Raw genomic sequence first — 9,483 nt, 5'->3', positions numbered from 1 at the left:
GAAATGTTTGCCTTTCCTCAAGATTCCCTTTCTCTGCCTCCCTTCCTCCTCTTCTTTTCTACTGCAAGAATGATTGGTCCTCCCAAGCTTAAACCGCTCTACTTCCCTTTACTGCATTCAGTGTTATGTCTGGACCATCCTTTTCAGTTTTGTTCCACTTTAAGAGGGGCAATTTTCCCTGAGAGAAGAGAATTGTCTTGCCCTAAATGCAAAATTCTGAAGTCCATCCTGGGGGTATGCCCCAACCAGAAAGTTTCGAGTCCTAACTGTCTGGATTACTCTCAGTTAATAATCAAATAGCAGCTGAAATTTCTGCTCAGACTAAGTTCACATTTACCTTATCCCCAATTGACCCCCAAGATGTCTGCTTTGCCTTCAATACATATAAGTATAGTTATTTATGTCACTTGCTCACTACTCATATGTCTAAATTACTATGTAGTTAAATTAATTAAAAACAATTAATCTTGTTTCTTTCTTGAAACATTGAACCCTGTTCAAGTATTTTCAGGGCTTCATAGTTTTTTGGGTTTTTTAAAAATTTGTTTATTTTATTTATGTATTTTTGGCTGCGTTGGGTCTTCATTGCTGTGCGCGGACTTTCTCTAGTTGCGGCAAGCAGGGGCTACTCTTCGTTGCAGTCCACGGGCTTCTCATTTCGGTGGCTTCTCTTGTTGCGGAGCACGGGCTCTAGGCTCGCCGGCTCAGTAGTTGTGGCGCACGGGCTTAGCTGCTCCACGGCATGTGGGATCTTCCCGGACCAGGGCTCAAACCCGTGACGCCTGCATTGGCAGGCGGATTCTTAACCACTGCGCCACCAGGGAAGCCCCTGCAGATTTTATAAGGCAAGTTTTTTGGGGTTTTCAGACATTTGAATAAGTGTATCTTCAGCCTCAGAGCTTAGTATATAATTACAAATCACCTGAATTTTTTTTCTGAATCTAGATTTATGTATGATACATGATTTCCTATCATATCAATTACATAAAAACGACACTAATATACCATTATTTTAGTTCTACTGAGCCTGTGCTCTAGAGTCCGCGAGCCACAACTACTGAGTCCTCGTGCCACAACTACTGAAGCCCACGCACCTAGAGCCCGTGCTCCACAACAAGAGAAGCCACCGCAACGAGAAGCCTGTGCACCACAACAAAGAGCAGCCCACGCTTGCCTTAAGAAAGCCCGCGCGCAGCAACAAAGACCCAACGCAGCCATAAATAAATAAATAAATAAATTTATATTAAAAAATACTTAAAGGTTTTTTAAAAATAAAATAAAATCTGCAAAAGGGTAAATACACTCATGACTCTCCTGTGTTTATAAATTTATTTCTTGTCCCCAAAACATTTAAAATAAAATTTTAAATACCACGGTTTTATCCTCATCATAACAACGTACTTCTATTATTGAAAAAAAGAGATAAATCATGGGCTACTCTAATATCATTGGAAGAAACTTAGAATCTATGGTACATATTTATAATTATTATTTTTTATGTCTGTGGTATTGTCTTCAAATAATTTAGAGATTCCTGTAATGCCTTGTGCTCAGGGTTTTTATGAGTTGGGATCACAAATTAGAGAACACAGAGGCATCTGAAATCTTCCCAGTCAGAGCTGGTGTAACAATAGCATCAGATCGCCTTTCACCTACACTACTGTTCCTTATATCTTTGTGCCTCAGTTTCCCCATCTATAAAATGGAATAGAATGATACACACCTCATAAGAGTGTTCTGAGGATTAAATGCATTAATAGCTGCAAAGCGCTTGGACAAGTCCTGGCACAAAAAAAGAATTCACAAACATTGGCTGCCATCTTTGTCATCAATCTCGTTGCTTCTGTTCTTGCCCCACTAAAGTCCATTCTCTACACAGCAGCCAGAGTGATTGTTTAAAGGTATAACCCAACTTATATATCCCTGCATTCAATACATGTTAATTTATCAGTGCATCTGTTTAAAAAATATGTCCATAAATTCTTTGATACTCCTCTCTTCAAGAAGTGAATCCTAGGGCTTCCCTGGTGGTGCAGTAGTTAAGAATCCGCCTGCCAATGCAGGGGACATGGGTTTGAGCCCTGGTCCGGGAAGATCCCACACGCCACAGAGCAACTAAGCCCATGCGCCACAACTACTGAGCCTGCGCTCTAGAGCCCACGAGCCACAACTACTGAGCCCATGCACCACAACTACTGAAGCCCACGTGCTCTAGGGCCTGCATGCTGTAGCTACTGAAGCCCGTGTGCCTAGAGCCCATGCTCTGAAACAAGAGAAGCCCCCGCACCCCGCAACTAGAGAAAGCCCACGTGCAACAAAGAAGACCCAGCACAGCCAAAAAAAAAAAAACAGAATGAAGCAGAAATAATGATGTGCAACTTTGGACACTAGGTCACAGAAAGATACTGTGGCTTTCACCTGCTATGTTGAGAGCAGCCCTTTGGAGAAACCAAGGAACTGAGGCCCCTAGCCAACAAACATATGAAAGAGTTTAGAAGGCAGACTTTTCAGCCTCAGTCAAGCCTTCAGATAACTTTAGCCCCTAAAAGATCCTGAGCCACAACCACAGACTTTAGCCCCTCCTGAATTCCAGATCCACAGAAACTGTGAGATAATAAATGTTTGCTCTTTTAAGCCACTGAGTTTTAGGGTAATATGTTCCATGGTAAAAGATAACTAATAAAACTACCCACTATGTCCTAGACAATTTTCTAGGCACTGGGTATGAAGCAGTGATGTACAGAACAGACAAACTCTGTGTCCATGTGTGGCATTTACATTGTAGTGGAGCTGACAGAATATAAACAAGAAATAAATAATGTCAGGTAGCAATAAATGCTCTGAAGAAAAATAAAGCAAAAGAAAGACATAGAGAGAGCCTGGAGACTGGAGTGGAGACATGATGGTAGGGGTCGGGGGGAAGCATTTTTAAACAGGACATCCAAGGAGATGGCTTTAAGCAGAGACCCAAATAATAATATGAAGGAGGGAGCCACATCATTATGTGGAGGAATAGTGGTTTTGATTTTTGTTTTTTTCTTCTAGATTGATCAAATAAGAAATGTAAAGACCCAAAGGCAAGAAAGAGCTTGACATATTTCAGGAAGAGCCAGGCCAGTGTGGCCAGGGAGAAGAGATCAAGGAAAGAGTGGTGTGAGGTAAGATCTGTGGGTAGTCAGAAAGACCATGGAGCTTCGTTTTCCAAAAGCTTCCTAAGCCAACCAATGAAATGAGAATGACACGAATACTCCTTCCCAAGGGCCACAGACCTACCCCTCTGACCTCATCCCCTCCCAGATACCCCTCAATCACTGCATTCTGGTCACACTGGCTTTCCGCTAGCATTGAACACCCCCTAAAAATATCATGTTCATTTGCTTACATACATGTTTATTTTGTCTCTTCTCACTGGAATGTAAGCTCCACCAGAACAGTAGATTCTCATAAAACCCTGTCAGATGAATGAAAGGAATATATTCCTTTAAGACAATGCAACAACATTACAGCCTGACATACTCTACTACAAGGGCTTGCAGTAAGTCACCTCTCCGTAGAAGAGCAAATCAACTCCCGCAGGAGGGTGGGCAAGCCCTCAGCCATAGATAACTGGAACTATGAGTTAGACATCCACAGGCTTATGGGATTCCAAAAGTTATGTATTTGACTCCAGTAGATACATTTCTCCCCTCTTAGTCCAAAATAAAGATAGTAATGCATGTATCCATCAAATTATGATTGCAGAATTCTTTTTCATAAAAGGATATGTAATTTACTACAATTTAACATATCAGCATAATATATTAAAAGTTATTAAACTTTCAGACAGAGCAAAATTCAAATCCTGTCCTTTGTTTCCTATGTGACTTTGGGCAAGCTACTTAATCTGTTTAAGCCTCAATTTCTTCATCTGTAACTAAGGAGATAATAAAGCCTACCTCTTAGAATTGTTGTAAGAATTCAGTTAGATGCCAAGAAGTAAAGAAGTGCTCAACAAAAACAAAAAACCCATATTGATGAGGGGTAGCCAACTGAAAGAGCTCTCAATGGGCAATCTGGAACTCTTTTTTTTTTTTTTAATTTTATTTATTTATTTATTTATTTATTTATTTATTTATTTATTTATTTATTTATTTATTTATTTATTTATTTATTTATGGCTGTGTTGGGTCTTCGTTTCTGTGCGAGGGCTTTCTCTAGTTGCGGCAAGTGGGGGCCACTCTTCATCGCGGTGTAAGTGGGGGCCACTCTTCATCGCGGTGCACGGGCCTCCCACCATCGCGGCCTCTCCCGCTGCGGAGCACAGGCTCCGGACGCGCAGGCTCAGCAATTGTGGCTCACGGGCCCAGTTGCTCCGCGGCACGTGGGATCCCCCCAGACCAGGGCTCGAACCCGTGTCCCCTGCACTGGCAGGCAGATTCTCAACCACTGCGCCACCAGGGAAGCCCTGGAACATTTTAAGCAACAAAATACATAAAATCGTATTGGACTATAAGAGAGTATAAAATAAATATCTGTGAGTCTATGCTGATGTAAATAAATGATTAAATAAATAAACTGTGGGAGAGAAGAGACAACTCCCATGCAGAAGAATCAAAAAATGTATGTAGATATTCCATTGTCAAGAAGATGGACCACAACTTCCCACTCCTTAAGTGTGGGCTGCACATAGTAACTTCCTTTCAAGAGGACAGTATCCAAAGGTGTGAGGGTGGGGATGAGTAACTTTATAGTGGAGAAACCTAACAAACACTATCTCACCCAAGTGAACAAGGTCAACATCAACAATGATAAATTGCATGGAAACTGTGTATCCTTGATATAATATGATGAAAATGGCACTTTATCTCCATGGTTTTCTTCCCCTAAATCCATAACACCAGTCTAATCATGAGAAAATCATCAGACAAGTTCCAGTGGAGGTGCAGCCCACAAAATAATTGACAAAACTTTCAAGGTCATCAAAAACAAGGAAAGTCTGAGAAACTATCGTAGCCAAGAAAAGCCAAAGAAGACATAATAAATAAGTGTACTATGGTACCCTGGGTGGGACCTTGGGACAGAAAAGGCATTATAAGTTAAAGGAATCTGAATAAGCCATGGACTTTAGTTAATATATTAATACTGATTCATTAGTCGTAGCAAATGTACCATACCAGTGTAAAATATTAATAATAAGAGAAACTGGGTATGAAATATATGAGAACTTTCTGTACTATGTTTTCAATTTTCTTAAATCTAAAGCTGTTCTAAAAAAAAAGTCTATTCTTAAAAATTCAGCCAGAAAAAGTATGTAGAAAATTTATATGAAGTCTTCAGCACAGAACCTACTAGTCATTGTAGATACTGTGGTTCATCTAATCTTAGCCATGGTTGATAGTAAAAAACAATCATTATTATTTTATGGGCCAGCAAGAAAGAAAAATTGCTGTCAATTAAACTATGACACAATGCCTTAAGAATGGTCCTGCGAGATGTATGAATTGGTCATACCAGCCTCCCATTACTCTGAAGTATATTTCATCAACTTTCAGTAATTTGGCATGTTCTCCAGCTCTCACTTGCATGGCTTGGTTTATGATAGGCAATCTTTTTGCATACATCTTCATAATAAATTGAAACATATCTTCATTATTTATGAGTAGCTTACTTTCTTCCATCTCATAAAGAATTTGTTCCTTTGCAAAAAAAAAAAAAATGGAATTACAGTTATTTCCTGAATGACAAATATTTACCAAATATCAAATTTATGCCCTGCTGCTCTGTGTCTGTGCCTTTCTGTCAATAAATTTTTGTTTCAATGAAAAATACTAGTGCCATCTTTTCCCATTTTAAGCAGCAATTAAACTCAACACCTATAGCACCAACAATGCACATAACTGAATTAAAGTGATGGCAGTTTGAACAATTATAACTAAACTCACAAAAACAACTCAGCAAAGACAACCAGGTCACAAATGCTGCCTAGTGGATAGTAATTCTAAAACATCATGGATTATAAAATATAAGCAGCATCCTGATTTCAGAAATGTTAAAATGTGGAAAAGAAATGTGTGTCTTAGAGAGTTTGGATAACTAACTGTGTTACAGCCATACAATGGAAACATTGCAGCATTAAAAAAGAAAAAAATCTACTTTTATTTACAGAGAAAGATATCTAAGATACATTGTGTTTAAATGTTGTTACATATGGTTTATTTCTGTAAAATAAAAAATAATATATTAACATGTATATGTATTCAAATATATATGTATTTTACATTAATGTAATTGTTAATAGTAATTATTACTGAGAAGTGGGATTATAGTGCACTTTAACTTTCTGTTTTGTTTGGGTTTATAAAAATAAACATATTTTACTCACATAATCAGTAAAACATATAAACAATCAGGAAATGAAGAACCTTATGGTAAATCTTTGTATAAAGTTAATGATTATCCACTGGTAAAATGTCTTCATTTAAAAAATATTTTTAGCAAAAAAATTAATTGTACCAGAAACAGTACGAGGTGCTTTCCCATACATTCTCTTAACTAAGAGAAAAACAGAAAGCTGACTATTTATCACAGAAATTATAAGGGAAATTCCAATATAGAATAGAATTTTGGGCTAGATTGATAGTCTAATTTTTTAGTACAATTATAACATAAATGATGACTATTAGCAACTATTAAGTATCTAAAAGACTGAACTAATATGTAACTAATTTTAAAACACCATTTTAGGAAATAACATGCTCCCATGAAAAATATTCTTATTAATAAATCCTAACTCAAGGATTTAAAGAATCGAAAATTGCTACCACTTTTCCAGTTAGGGGAAATAGGTTAATCAATAACTAAAAGAGAGGAAGTGTGCTTAGTAGAACGGGGTATGTTCACTTTAGTTCAGTCTCTCTGTCGCAATATTTAAAGAATGGATTGACTTTCATACTGATTCTCTAAAATCCTGTATCAGATTAACTATATACACTCACACCACAGACACACGCAGGCATCTACATGTATGCACACACATATAACATGATCATTCCTATTGTTACAACAACGATACTTATCTTGAGTTGATATAATTCCAAATTAGACGGGCACCCATCTAAGCAAATTAGGAAGTGTTGCTTTTCTTGTATTTGCAAAACAAACCCAACATTTTAAAAACACAGCCTAACACTGTTTTAAGTTTTGAAATGAGGAAACGGATGACAGGCTTAAGGGAACCCTAGACTAGATATTTGTAAGATGCAAAGATTTCACAGTTGTTGTGGTTCTCTTTTTTTTTTTTTTTTTTTTTAATTTATTTATTTATTATTTATGGCCGTGTTGGGTCTTCGTTTCTGTGCTAGGGCTTTCTCTAGTTGCGGCAAGCGGGGGCCACTCTTCATCGCGGTGCGCGGGCCTCTCATTATCGCGGCCTCTCTTGTTGCGGAGCACAGGCTCCAGACGCGCAGGCTCAGTAATTGTGGCCCACTGGCCCAGTTGCTCCGCGGCATAAGGGATCCTCCCAGACTGGGGCTCGAACCCATGTCCCCTGCATTGGCAGGCAGATTCTCAACCACTGCGCCACCAGGGAAGCCCCCTGTTGTGGTTCTCTTAAAACAAGCCTTTCTAAAGGAGAATTATGACTAATTAAGTATGAGTAAATGAGCATATGCAGGAAACTTGATAAAAATCCAACAAATTAGCGAATAGTCCAGAAAATCTCTTGTGGGTTGTGTTCCATACAAGTAGATAAGCAACTTTATAAAGGTTCGTGTTCTTTAAAGAGTTCTCCAAAACTGGCAGCATAGGAAGATGGCACCATTTAATACATGACAATTTTGTCATTCTTTTCTTGTCAAAATGAAAAAAATTCTGAAAAGTAAAGGAAATTAATTTGTAAACACTGGACATAGAAGGGTTTCATTTTTTTAAAAGTCTTGAGTCAAAACTAAACTAACTCCTTAGATATTATTTAACTTGCTACACCGGAAGTTTGCTTTAAGATTTTGCAGATCACAACTGCTGTAATGCCAACAAAAGCATCTGTAGTTCAGTAGGGTTTAACTCTTATCAAATATTACAGAATAGTTCTCTCTGCTCCTGAAATACTGGGTTGTATTACAGCTTTGCATCTGTCTGTGGGAATTATGTTACAAAAGGCCCAACTTTACTTATGTTTCTATGTTTTCAAGTTCTTAATGTAACATGCTGTTAAGGCTGGCATTCAGGAAAGAGACAAATTACTGAAAATGACAAAATATCAAATAGAAAAGAAGTTTGCACAGGTAGTAGACAAACATTAAAAGTGTTATTTTATTTCATAGGGCCATCACTGTAAAAATTTTATATATCCTTTAGATAATAATTTACTGTACTATAAAGGAAAATATTTTAAATAAGGAAACTTCAACAAATAATCCTCACTGGAGATCTACACAATTCCCTCTTTCCCTTATACTGTGTACATTCATAGTAAGAAAATGAAAAGTCAATATAAAAGGATTTCAACCCCCTTTTTTTTTTTTTGGCCACGCCAGGCGGGTTGTGGAAACTTAGTTCCCTGACCAGGGATCAAACCCCACCCCAGCAGTGAAAGCACCAAGTCTTAACCACTGGACCGCCAGGGAATTCCCTCAACCCACTTTTAACATGAACTTTGAAAAATTAGGGACTTATACATAGAAGGCTAGCTTCCTTTATATGAATATACAGCTCCTACAAATCATTAAGAAAAAGACCAACTTGGGACTTCCCTGGTGGTCCAGTGGGTAAGACTCTGTGCTCACAAAGCAGGGGGCCCGGGTTCGATCCCTGGTTAGGGAACTAGATCTCACATGCATACCACAACTAAGGAGCCCGCCTGCTGCAAGTAAGACCCAGTGCAACCAAATAAATAAATTTTAAAAAAAGAGAGTTTGCATGCTGCAACCAAGACGTCTGCATTCCACAACTAAAAGAGCCCGCATACTGCAACAAAGATCCCCACGTGCCGCAACTAAGACCCCATGCAGACTAAATAAATACATAAAATTAATTAATTAATTTTTTAAAAAAGAAAAAGAACAACTTGATACAAGAAAAAGAAAAAAAAAGAGAAAGGTATTTATCCTACAGATATACTCATACATTTGTGAAATAATGCATATATAAGTATATTCTTTGCACTGTTGTTTATAATACCAAAAGATTAGAAACAACCGAAATGTCCATCAGTAGGAATCCAGTTAGATAAATTATGGCATATCCATACAATGGAATACTGTGCAGCTATTGAAATAAAAATGAAGCAGATTTCTAGGTACTAATCTGGAACAATCACCAAGCTATACTGTGAAAAAAGCAAGGTCTAGAACAATGTGAATAACATGTGCTTAATAGTGTGCAAGATAAAGATTTATGGGTATATGTATATATTCAAATATATAGAATATCTCTGAAAGAATAAACAAGAAACTAAAATTTTCTAAATGAAATTTTTTTTGTAGTTACTGTATATGTACTAAGAAA

The 9,483-nt window shown here is 37.7% G+C and overlaps 1 non-coding gene across 1 annotated transcript; it reads left to right on the top strand.

Moving 5' to 3' along the window:
* Positions 1-8,726: 8,726 nt before the first annotated feature.
* Positions 8,727-8,799, top strand: TRNAV-CAC (transfer RNA valine (anticodon CAC)). Its single transcript has one exon. It is a non-coding gene; the product is annotated as a tRNA-Val (tRNA).
* The last annotated feature ends 684 nt before the right edge of the window (positions 8,800-9,483 follow it).

This window comes from Eschrichtius robustus, chromosome 11, assembly GCF_028021215.1.
Source record: "Eschrichtius robustus isolate mEscRob2 chromosome 11, mEscRob2.pri, whole genome shotgun sequence".
NCBI lineage: Eukaryota > Metazoa > Chordata > Mammalia > Artiodactyla > Eschrichtiidae > Eschrichtius > Eschrichtius robustus.
Note: the sequence above shows the minus strand (reverse complement) of the source record. Positions and strands in the feature narration are given on the sequence as shown.